At 39.1% G+C, this 13407-nt stretch overlaps 1 protein-coding gene across 2 annotated transcripts in view; it reads right to left on the minus strand.

The window, feature by feature from the left end:
- Positions 1–13407, minus strand: part of znf385b (zinc finger protein 385B) — a 67352-nt gene that overhangs the window by 14306 nt on the left and 39639 nt on the right. The gene's annotated exons all lie outside the window — the stretch shown is intronic.

Genomic DNA, 13407 nt, shown 5'->3' on the forward strand with positions numbered 1-13407 from the left:
ATTTATTGTCCAGCCCTACTTCAAACTGGAAGCGTTAAGCTTGTAATAGTATTCATATTCATTGAATTTTTTTGAATTAGTTGAAAGCAGGGTTAGGCTAAAAAAAAGTTTTCCCAACCTCCTGCAAATGAAAAGGGTATGGAACAAGTGCAAACCTATCTAGACATGGTATTCCACCTAAAGTAACAAGCCAAACAAGGTGAGCACTGATCAGAGATGCAGCCAAGAGGCCCTCTGGATGAAGTACAGGGATCTACAACTCCTGTAAGGGAGACTTTCCATTGGACAACTATCAGTCGAGGGCTGCACGAAAAGTGGCAAAAAGAAAGCTTTTGTTAAAAGAAAACCACAAGAAGTTTGCAGTTTGTTAGAAGCCATGGGAAGAAACCGGCAAACGTGAGGAAGAAGGTGCTCTGGTCAGATGAGACCAAAATAGTTTTTTTTTTTTGTCTAAATGCAAAATGCTATGTGTGGCAGAAACCTAACACTGCACATCACTCTGAACATACTACTGCCACTGTCAAACATGGTGGTGGCAGCATCATGCTCTGGGGCTGCTTCTCTTTAGTTGTTCAGAGTTGATAAGTTGTGATTAGTGTAGAAAATAGACTGAACTCATTTTGAGTTTGTCCTTCAGATTATGAATCAGAAAAACAGACCTCATGATGAATCCTGTTACCTTTAATGAACAAACATCTTTCAGTTATTAGATTTAAAAAGAATGAAAAGAAAGCACGCGAATACACGAATGGATCTCACTAGATTGTTCAGTTTACAGCAACATGAAAATCAAATGGTCAGAAATCAAAGAGTTGGGTAAGAGTTCTTAGCAAATCCTCCAAAGATGCAGTGCAGACTGTCATCTCTCATGTTTACGGCGCTGCAGACGGCAACCTTCTGTTTTACAGTAACATCACATACATGTAGACAAAAGGCAGAGCAGCAGCTGCTTGAGGCAGAGGAAGGTAGCAATCCAGAGAGACTGAAGGCAAGCGGAAGGTGAGCGAGGGACTCACATAATGAGTTCACGAGTCCAGTTGCCTTCAGGCCAACACGAGCAGCTCAGTGCACCTCAGCTCTCCTTCATTTCCATTTAAAGAGGCAGAAAGCATACAAACTAGGACATCTAAACCAGGACATCCAACCAGGACCTCAACTGACCCCAGAAAGAATCCAAACCTGACGTTAACGCAGCATAGGGACTAGATACACCAAAAACAGCATGTTTGAGTGAGGTTTGTAGAGGCGGAGAGCCTTAAATGTTGAGTTTAAAGTTTCAAAGTCTTAAAAGAGTGCTACATACATGACCTGTTCTAAAAAGGATTAAGCCAAAGAGAATAAGAATATTCTTTTAAGCCAGCACTCACATACACCAAAAACTCAAAATCTGAATAGAAAAAAAATCAACAAAAAGTAAATAAACTCTGACAGATTACAGCTAATGATAAGTTTGAAATATTAAATAAATTTTAAATAAATAACACCTTTTGTGTCAGTTTAACTGAATTGACTTGAATTATGTTTAATCTAAATCTGTTGGAACTAGTTATCATCCTACATGACTGCATTAATCATAGTCCATTCTATGTGCTTCATAAGGTTTTTAAATATGAATTATTGTGTTCACACACATTTTAAATATACATTCATCCAGTCATAATGTACAGTAAATCAATTTAAAACAATCATGTGTAAACTTAGTTGTTTAGTTTAGCCTCAAATAAAAATGTTAGTTTATCCTTTCATTGAAATCGTATTTTCTCATTTTCTCATGACATTAACTTGTTAATGAGAAATGTGGATGAAAAAAATGTGGTGGTGGTGGTATGAAGAAGTTAGAATAGTGTTAGGACAAAGAGGTTAGAAGACAAAGTGGGACTCTAGAAGACTGGAAGAGAGCACGCAAAGAAGAACGGGGACATGCAGCACATGTTGAAGGTGAAGGTGGCAAAGACCAAACAGGGGGTGTACAAGGACTTCTATGACAGGGTCGGACAAAAAGGAGGAAGAAGTAGATCTGTACAGATTGGCAAGGCAGACAAATCGACATGGAAGGATGTGCAGCTGGTTAGCTTGATCACGGGCAGGAATGGAGATTTGTTGACCTGTTCTTCAGCTGTGATGGAAAGAAGAAAGGAGAACTTTGTAGAGCTGATGAATGAGGAAAATGTTAGACAGCACAGAGGGGGAGAGGTGCTTGTGGAGCAGGAAAAGTTGCAAAGATTAGTTAGGATGAAGGGAGGAAAACGTTGAAGAAGATGAAGAGTGTAAATACCCTGCTGGGTATTCTTCCTATCCAGGTTTAGCAGCAGAAACCAAACTAGCAACCCTTTAGCCAAAGGTCCGTGCCATAAGGACACTTGGGATGTCCTTATCCGGCATACAAACAACAACTTTCACATTTTCTCTTTATATTTTATGTTTTTTCAAAGCTAATCAATTTTTTCAATGATGGAGGACACATTATGAAAATTAAGCACATTAACTGCATTTCTAAGTATTTCCTTGTTCAAATTGTTTGATTCAGGAGCAGATTAAAAACATGCAGCCGAAAAAATCTTGCACTTGTGACATAGAAGCTACAAACAGCAGGCCACAAGCTCCGTACTCCGCTCCATTCCGATGCATCCACTTGAAGAAAAATAGATCCATGTACAACTTCAATTTCATCCGAGCTGGCATCTGGCTCAGATGCTGCACAGCTCCAATACTGCTCGCCATTTTTGTTGCACCTCTACAGTTAGGTTGGGGGTGTGAGCTACCAGGAGAGGATAAACAAAGGGATGGGAAGGCACTCTGCACCAACAGTTCTGCCCTTGATTCAAAGGTAAATTTTTAAATGAACTACTGTCACCCTGCATAAAACAATGTCCTATTATTTTTAAATATTGGCTAAAAACAGCATAGTCATAAAAAAAGACAGCTGAAAATCATTTTACAACAGATCAAAAGATGATTGGAGTAGGTGAGACCAAAGTGAGACCACCCTGAAATGGTCCACACACTTTCTCAAGTGGAGAGAAACAGCGTCCCATTTATCTCATCAGTATGCGTTTGGACGGTGGAAGGAAACGTGCAGTATGCAGAGCAAACCATGAGCACATGAGAGAAACACTAAAGCATCCAGCATTTAAACCAGGCCCTCCTCATGAGGAGTATTTGATTACTTCCAATCCAGTCTTCATAAACAATCATTATGCATTGTATCATAAACCCACTAAAACAAAAGTTGTAAACCATTGAAATGCTTCCATATGCACCATGGTTAATGTTACATTCCAACTGTATGGTTGCAAGTTCAAACAATGGTAGAGGAACTTGCTTTGAAACTTGTTTATGTTGATGCAAGCATGATAATGTGGGCATTATCAGAAGCAGAGTTGTGGATTGAGACACGTTGTCTGATAAAACATAAGGATTAAAGAACGATACACAGGGCAGTGTTGTAATCTGACACCTGTGGCCAGAAACACAACAGCTCACATGACCGTCTGGATCAGCTGTTATTAGCTGGGAGATTATTCATGATAGTAAATACAGATTAGAGTCTGCTTCTAAAGATAGTGTTACATGTCAGCCTGGTACTCCTGCCAAAATGAAAGCTTTGCTTTCAGCACAAGACACTGACAAAAGATCTTTGTCCCGAGTAAAATTAAACTTGATAGGACAAGATTATGTTCTATATAGATACATTGAAACTCCACACAGAAAGAAAAAACGGAAATATTATTCTACATAATAATAATAATACACTGTAAGACCAAATTGTGAATACTGTTTCCAGATTTAGGAAAGCATTTAAAAGCCTATAGTGATTGCAGATCTATTTTTTCTTTTGCAAACTTCAAATGTCAAAACATAATAAAATGGGATTTATTCTAGACTTTGTTATAATTCTCAGTTTAGACACTGTTCCTAATTGATTGCTCCTTTACAATACTGCCTCATTTAAAGAAAACTTTAGTATGGCCAAACAAAAAAGGAAAGAAAAATACAAACGTCAGAGCTCTGTTTCTCCTTCTGGTCACCAGTGGGAGCCATCCCTGGAATATTGACGAACCACATCTCCCAGCCGCCTCAGCGCAGCGTAGTCCCCGGATGCCGCTCACCTGGATCCCATTGACAATCACCCACCTGAGACTTAAGCAGCGCACCGAGTCTCGCTCAGTGCAAAGTATTGTCTGTGCCGCTTAGCCGGCATTACCAAGCGTTTATATCCGGACCTGACCTTTTGTTGACCTGACCCTGATTCTACTCCGACTCCGGAACCAGACTTTGTTTGTCGGCCGCCTGCCCCCAACCCACGATAACCTAAGCCTGACCCCTGAAACTTCAATGTTCGTGTTTGACCTGCCTGTCCAACCCTGCCTTAGCTCTATGGACTTATAGTTGTGTCAGACTTCTGCTTTGTCAACCCATCTGTTCAATAAACCCGCTGCAAGTGGATCCAGCCGTCTGCCTGTCTGTCCGTAACAGAACCAAGAAGTATGTTTCTTTGCAGAATGGTAAATGGTGTGTACTTGTATATCCCTTTTCTACCCTCCTTGATGGCCCAAAGCCCTTTATAGTCACAGTCCCATTCACCCATGCAAACACACTTTTACACACTAATGGCGTTTCTGCTGACAAACACTGGAGCCAACCGATAACCACCAGGAGCAACACAGTTCAGTGTGTGGCCCCAAAACACTTTGACACATGGGCAGGCAGGGTGGAAACCAAGCCTGAAATTAAATAAAAAGTCAAATAAACACAAAGAAAAAAGTATTTCACAGTCTTTCATATTTCTATCTATGTGAAACCTGGGCTTGTTAGGATAACACAATTCCAATTCTGGAATTTTGTTTTACTTTTTAAAATGTAATGTTTTTTTTCAAATTTCCACTGTGATCTTTAATATATTTTTGAGTTGAGTGATTTGTTGGTGTGATTTGCATTTCAGGGCCACCATACATTTTTATCATGCAAAAAAAAAAAATATTTAAACAAAATGATATTGTATCCCCAAAAAATGAAGAGAAAAAGAAGTTATGGGGATTACTTAATGATCTTTTTGACCTCAGTTTTAGTATTCTCTTATCTACCAATATGAAACTCTGTTGTTTTGTTTGTCTACCACCTGTCAGTAACATATCTGTATTATACATTTAGACTATAAGATCATTGATAGCTCTTCCTAAATCCTCTAATCCACTGAAGGGCAGATAAAATCACTTCAAGGACCCTTCAAATCTTTCCATGAAGTCTTTAAAAACCCTGTATTTAAACGTGTCACTACTGTCTGACCTTTTCGGTCTTTTAGCATCTGTCAAGAAAAATCCTGCAGTTCTTTCATTTTTACACAGTTGCAACTTGAAGAGTTCAAACAATAAATGAGGTCATGTTACCCTTCAGCGTGGTCCTGTTTTATTTATGATCTGTAAGAACTGAAGATATGCGTGACAATGATTAATAGCATGGTGACAGAGTCTTAATTCTGTCCTTCTGTCCTCTGAGGTCTTGTTACAAGCCACGCATGTACAAACACAAGTCCACACACTCTGACCCTTCTCTCTACCAGTAAGATTCTGTTCTAAGAAGCTGCTATATATATATATGAGTTGACACGTCTAATTATGTTTCACATGGAAACAGTTAGTGAAAAAGCATAATAACAATACAGAGGTTAGCCAGTGCAGTTCCTTTGAAGCAGGTCTGTCATAGAGAGCACTACGCAAAAACAAGCCCTTCATTTAGAGATCCTTTAGACTACTTATTTACTTCTGGAGCTTTAGCATAGTCTGGAACTGTATCTGCCCATTAATCCACTTTAGATGGGTACTGGATAGATTAACTTAATCCATTAGGAAAGTTGTCTTATATTAATTGTACAGCACTTTGTAATCTGGATTTCGAAAAGTGCTATATAAATAAAGTTTATTATTATTATTATTATTCCTTAGAGTCTCGACGGTCAACATGTGGTTGCACACAGGGCTAAAGCTAAAAGCATGGTAAACATTTTTGCATTCAACTGTTATTGCTTAACTTTGATTTATTTACTTGTGAGAGTTTAGCTGGCTAGCTTTACTGATGACACTTTTTTTTCTATAAACCATAACTGATTTTTTAAAGACAGTTTTTTGATCTATTGTATAAATGTTTCAGTGGTCTTTTTATTATGATTATGCTGTTTTAAGGCCAAATCTAAACATAGTTTCTGCAGAACAGAAGGAGTTCATTAGAAATTCACCTCCAAGTTGTGGGCAGTACCGTTGGTGCAGAGCAACCAACTCTTCCACATTTCTTTTACACTTACATCATTTAAAAAAGATCTTTTCTTAGTTTTCTTGTGGCAATCAACTTTAAGTGTATAGACTTTTACTGCAATGTACCCAACATCTACACACTGTTTGTTGTTCACCTTTCAGCTTATCCCTTCAGGGGTTGCCACAGCAAATCTGATTTGGACAGATGGTTTTGTCAGAGATCCTTAGGTCGGATGCCCTTCCTGGCACAACCCTGTATTTTATCCGAGCTGGGGACCAGGACAGGGGGACCCAGAGTTGGGCCCCTGGTGGGTACATAGTTAAGCATTTGTGTGAAGGATCTTGGTCAGAGACCCACACTGGATGGAGTTCATTGTGAAACGAACCCTGGTTTCCCATGCGCCAGTCCTAGACGCAGCCGACTGAGCCATTTCTTATGTAAATTAAAGTTAAATAACAGTGAAATCTGTTTGTCACAAAACTAAATTAAAACAGAAAGCTGCTTCTAAGACAGAGAGGAGAGTAGGAGTTCTAACAAACAGATAAAAGCATGGGTTTCTAATTCAATGATTAAGTAAGGGTTAATGGCCGACGGAGTATGCATTATCACTTCTTAAAGCACGCCGTGGAAGCCTGAACCGTCCGCCGTGGCGAGAAGTGCGTTAAAAAGTGATAATGCATACTTCAAAAGCCATTAACTTGCTTATACCATGGTCACTTACAAAACAAATAAATAGTTTTTTTTTCAATTTGGATCTATGGATCTTTGGGCTATTTGCGACGCGGACTCTTCGCGCCGCACCACGTGACAAAAAAAAAAGAAAAAACACTACGTGACGAATAGTCCGCGTCGTGCCGCACCACCGCTGCAGTCAAGATTCGGCGATAAAAACCGATATATATCTATGCTGATCTTTCCGATGGGTTGAATAAAGCATCAGTTCAGAGAGAAAGTTCACCTCTTACTGCTCGTTTTTGTCCAAATAATGAAGCAAAAGGTTGTTTTGTTGGTATATCACTTTTTAATGCACACCTAGCAGCCAATCAGAATCGAGTATAACATGTGTTAAAACTACAGTAAAAAAATTTGCATGCTCCCACATATTTCTTGATGTACTTTTGTCCAACCTAAATAATATTCTCAGTGCAGGTGAAAAGAACATTGAGGATCAGAGGGCAGCATGGCTGGCTTTCCCTGCAATCTTGGTTTGATCATCTGAGCTTAGCAGAGACAGTCGATTGATTTTGTTTTTCTACATGCCGTTTTTGCAGTAAATCCTGGAATTCTGCAGATTCAACCCCTGATCACATTCAAATACCCCCCCCCCCCCCCCCGTTGATTAATAAATCATCAAACTCAAAAGCTGCAAGCATTTCATTGATTGCATATTCCGGCTCTTGCTTTCATTGGATGCTGAGATTAAGAGCCACATAATCGTTTCTCATTTAAAACCTCCAGAATCCTGCGGGTCAGTCCAGATTCCACTGCAGCGGCCAGATTTATGCACCTTGCGTTAGTCACAGTCCTTCCTGGAATTCACACCTCCCTTGCTCCCACAAACACAAACACATAGTTTCGCTCCACTTGAAAGCTAGCATGAAGTGAAACCCCCCAACAGTCTTCTGCTGATCTGTCAGCTCAAATGGAAACTCTTGTAAGTGATCTGATCTGCATAGCTTAGAGATCACTGGGTGAGGTTACTGAGAAATGTTGCTGATATATTATCACTCGAAGCCTCCGAGTCTATATGTCAATTTGAGTTTCTGGGTTTCCAGGTCTGGACACACATTTCAGAAACAGTGCATCCCTGATCTGGACTCAGGAACATTTCTGATGTGCGTAAAGGTTGCTCATTTATTTTAGTCTATCTGACTTTAAGGTAGTGTATCATTAATAAACTTAATCTTATCACTCAAACATAATGTTTTGAATTGAGTCTTTGTTCTATTATTTGAAGAATTTCTGTGATTAACATGTCCGTCCTCCTCACTATTGAATCCCCTTAAAGAAAACAGAAAGAACTGGTTAAATGCTAAATTAAAAAAAAAAAAGCACAGTTCACAGAGGTAAAAAATACAGTTGTTCTATCTTTTTACACTTCTTTTTCCATTAAAAAACATTGAAAATTGTGTTTTTAATATATCTTCTTGTGGCATTTTGATGGAGGTGATGAAGGGTGGTGTGAAGGGCTGTAAGCTAGTAAGAGCAGATAACATAAACAGAGAACTCTCAATAATCTTCATGCCCACGGTCCGGCCCACAACTCAGGCGAGTGTCTGATGAACTCCTGCCGCTCTGCAGGATTTTTTATTTTGGCTAAAAGCAGCATAATTAAAAAGACCACTGGAAACACTTTTACAATAGATCAAAAGATGATCACAGTGGGATTTAAAGAGTCAATAAAAAAGGTGGATCTACTGTCAAATAGCAAAAAAAACAATTGTTTAATTAAAAAATTTTATTTTAGCAAATGTTAATTTACTAAATTACATTTGGAAATTTGCAAAATTACATAGAATTTGAAGCTGCTAAGGCACGCAACTGCAGATTGACGAGCTAAACGGCGAAGACTTTATCTATGGTTGCATTCAAAAGTATTTCAATACTATATAAATTTGAATGATCTTAAATGTAGATATTTCATACCTAAATAAAGGCATTCAGTTGTGCCCCAATGGCTCTTGGTCATGCCTTTGTCTCACAGCTTTAATATCAGACCATAATTATTGCAAAACACCTTTTAGTGCTAAATTCCATATGTATTGACTAAAACTACAGAGATTAAAACAGCCTAAAAAGATTCAAAATGCCTAAAATTCAAAGGGTAGTTTCATCTGCATGGGGAGTTTGTTCAATAAGTCTGAGCAAAAGTAGTGCCTAATGTTTTTTCCTCACAAAAGGAGCTAAAATGTTGTCGGACCTTCATGTTGGATTCATGTCACAGTGCACTGCATGTAGCCTGATGGAGGAGAAGATTCACTGTGGTAAAAGCATCATCCACGCAATTATTTCTGCTTCATTTCAGATTAATGAAACCCAGCGGAGGAACATCTGGTATTGCTAATCAGACTGTGAAGTCATTGAAACACATGGCCTCGAAGTGAAACCCAAACGGAAACACACAAACAGTCACGAAGGCTGAGGATGAGGAGGATGAGCGAGAACAGAGAGGTTGGTTTTCACCACAGAGCCTACCTGAACGGGATCTCGGCCTTTATAAAATGTACCTCCCAACGGTTCCCTCTCTTCAAATTTTGTTCCAATTTTTTTCCACACGTGTTGTAATTTCACGAAACTCAGAGCAGCCCAACCCACCGACCGCTCACCCCCAGGCTGAGTGAGTTACAGAGAAAGTATCAGGTGACTGCAGCAAGAGTGGCATGTGTCACCGCCATATGAGCCCTCAAACCCTCAACGTCAGGTGTGTCGCTAAGGATGTGCGTGCGTGTCACATGCAAATCCCCTCTTTGCCGTTTCCTCCAGAGAGCAGAAACTCTACCCCCCCTCCGGGAAACGAAGGAGACAGAGAGAAAAGATAACCGCACTCTATTTACAGATTATACTGGAGGATGAAAGATTAAGTTCCCCTGCTGCAGATCCTGTGCTGTGTGTGCGTGTGGGAGTAGATCAGAGAGCAGCGGTTGCTTTTGCATAACTTGTGCATCTGTTTGCTTGGTCATATTGTATTATTGAATGTTGAAAGGTTTGTTTTTTTTCAGGCTCACTCCAGGAATCCTGCTCCGTTTTGGAGAAAATAAAAGCAAATCCTTAGAGATGGAAAACATTAGAATTCAGGCTGAAAGTCAACAGATACGACTTAGAGTCTTTTTTTTATCATTTCAAAGGCTTCTGATATTAAAATATGCAATCTAGAATTTATAATAAAAACAACTAAAAGGGAATCTTTTGATGGATTCCCTTTTGTCTTTAGAAAACAAGATGAGGATAAATGATGCTCTTTCTCAATTCATTCAAATATATTTGTTCACGGGGGAAATATTAATGTGTTACACATGCACAGGATGCTTTTTATTTTCCTCAACAGTTGGTAAATGTGGCAAAAGTTAGTTGATGATAAACTTTCTGAACTTTTTTAATGGTTTGTTTTAAGTAGATATGCCAGACTAAGGGTGGAGGTGTCTCATCCGGTTCTATGCTGACATATACATCAAATGTCTCCAAAGCATCTCTAAATGGGGTTTAGCACCTCGTCTTTGAGCGTCTGGATTTTTCACTAAAAATATTTTCTTTAAACAGTTGCAGTTGTTTCAGGTGGTGCAACTTGTCCTGAACTGTTTTGGGTTCAGTTTTCATATGGCAAAAAATGTGGGAAAACTCTGTGAGAGCAATCCATAAAACGGAAAACGTATTTGTGGCTGACTGGATCCCAAAACATAAATAAATCTTTTATTTGAAAAATGTTTCTGTAAAAGTTGTAGGAATAATTAGCAATCTAATTTGTGAAAATTAATCGAAACTTTCCTGCTGACCAGCAAACTTGGTTAACTTGCAATGTGTGATGTGAATCACAGTAGTATATAATTCAGAATAACTTTTGCAGCTAAAGTGATGCCAAGATTTTGCCACTGTGCAAATCTGAAAAAAGGAGGAAAAGTTGAAAAATGTGTACCTGGCAAAAGCGTATTGCATCTGTATTCTTTTGTATTCAGCACAAATTATATTGTGATTTTCTGACTGTCAAACATTTGTTGAAATTGATTAAAGCAGTGAATTGCAAAGTAACCAAACCAGTCATGGTCACATCAGTTCAGATATTTATCAGTTTCTGTTGAGGATCCTCATATTGTTGTCCTTTATAAAGGATTTGGGGATCATGCTTTGGTTTGCTGAATAGAGAAACAGATAAAGTGCAAAGGAAAGGGACTTTTTCTTGTTTCCTCTTTAGATCTGCTGCAGTTTTATTGCTGATGCTGTCAGCGAAGATCACTTGATGGTCGTCCCGGTTGAATCATGCCTGTCAAATGATAATATTGTATTTTTATTAGTGTGTCTCAGTTTATTTGAATGGCATTTGTTTACACGTGTTTAAATGACGTGTGGATGAGAGAAATTTTTTTTTCATTGTCATGTCGCTTAACTAGATAATTCATGACAAACATGGCAAACTCCCTGCCTGTCAACAACTTTTTATGCGTGACAGTCTTATAATGTACAGAAAGTAGGAAGTAAAGGAAAACCTGCATGAAGAGCACCAACTGAGTGCCCAAAAACACCTCTAGCTTCACTTTACAATAAAATTGAAGTCCATGCAGGTCTGGATGAGTAAAATGTTTTTGGCAAAGCAATCACATGTAACAGGCATTATGTAGTATCTAAATAGAGATACTATAAAACAATAAATGCTTAATTTTTGTTCTGGGTATGACTGATTTAAATCTAAGGACAGCAAGCTGTAGGGTAGATTTGCTGAAAGCAGCACTCGCCTTCACTCTGCATTACAATTATGCAGAGAGAATAACCCATACAATAGCAAAGCAGTCTTATGTAGGAGTGTTTAAGTAGGTCAAAATGTAAATCCTGCACACCCACACAAAGGGCAGCAACTGTTAAAGCCCTTTCCTTATAAACATCTGTATATATAAACAAAAGCTTTTTTTTAACTCTTTGCTAGCCGATACAAAGCCAATACCTGTCTTGTGGGGTCCAGATCTCCCCACTCTCAACGTTAACGTGCCTCCACGGCACCTTACAAGACAGTGCGCTGAATCTTTTTTCCTTCAATGATTTTTGATCTTAACTGGTGTCCGTGGATCACACGAAATCCTCTCCACCTTTATCCACCTTTGTCATGGTAGGGATAACACGCCAATGTAAGGGTGGGGTCATCTGGACCCCACAAGATAGCACAAGATGTTTTCTGCTCATTCAAAATGCAGCAGCAAGATTGTTAGTAGGAACTAGCAGAAGAGAACTCACTACTCCTGTGTTGGCCTTATTTTACTGGCTCTCACTTTCAGAATCCTCCTACTAACCTCTAAGGCCTTTCAAAGGTATGACCCCATCCTATTTCAAAGACCTCATAGTGCCTTACCAACCAACAGGCTTGTGGTTCCCAGAATTTCTAGAAGTATAGTTGGAGGTAAAACCTTTAGCCACCAAGCCTATGTCTTATGAGAGACACTACCAGGTGTCTACCTGTCTTATGGAATAAGCTGTGAGCTCATGTAAGAGAGGCCGACAGTGTCTACATTCAAAGTTATGCTTTAAACCAGTGTTTTTCAACCTTTTCTGAGCCACGGCACACTTTAACCTTAAAAAAAATCCCGCGGCACACCAGCATCCAAAAATTAAAAAAAAAGGAGAAACTCATAGTCTGTATTGATCTACAGCCCCTGCACAATCTCACATGCATTTTTGAGATAATTGTTACAGAAAAAGCTGGAAACTGCAGCTGTTTTTTTTCTAAAAGATGCAATAAAAGTTAAGTTAGAAGATTTAAAATCAGTTTGTGTGTTCGTTAGTTTCAAGACGTTTAACAACAGATCTCCTTTTGCGCTGTCACTCTCACAACCCAATGCCTCATGGGAAATGTAGTGCATGAAACGGCCGAAGATCGGTTTTCGGAGCTTCATTGTTTTGTTCACTTGTTCCACGGTCTGATACCGGATTCTGTGGAAAGCTACACCGCTAAAGACGAGCTTTAGCTGGTATTTTTGTTAGAACTGAGCGACTTTACGAGCTAAATCGGGACAAGGAAGTGAAGACTTTAAGCACTTCTGATTGGTCAGACCGATGACATGTGATTAACCCCCCCAACACGGGACTTTTCCAAAATACAGCCGAAGGTGCAGCTGAATCGCGGTACGTCATTCTTATCAAAATGTCTTTAATAAAATAAAATAAACGCAAAGAAAAGGTATTTTACGATCTTTTATATTCCTAACTCCTCAGTGTTTTATCAGGGCCTGTTTGGATGAACAGAGAGCAAAAATCCTGGAGATGGGAAATGTTTTTAGATCAGTTAATGAGGGCAATTTCCCACGGCACACTTGGCCATCTCCCACGGCACACTAGTGTGCCGCGGCACACTGGTTGAAAAACACTGCTTTAAACATTCCTCTTTGGACAGGCTTATTGCCAGGCTAAACTTACTCTCTCTTTTTTAATAATAAAAAAGACCTATTAACTTATTATATA

Source organism: Oryzias latipes, chromosome 21 (genome assembly GCF_053564925.1).
Source record: "Oryzias latipes strain Hd-rR chromosome 21, Olatipes_Hd-rR_3.1".
Lineage (NCBI taxonomy): Eukaryota > Metazoa > Chordata > Actinopteri > Beloniformes > Adrianichthyidae > Oryzias > Oryzias latipes.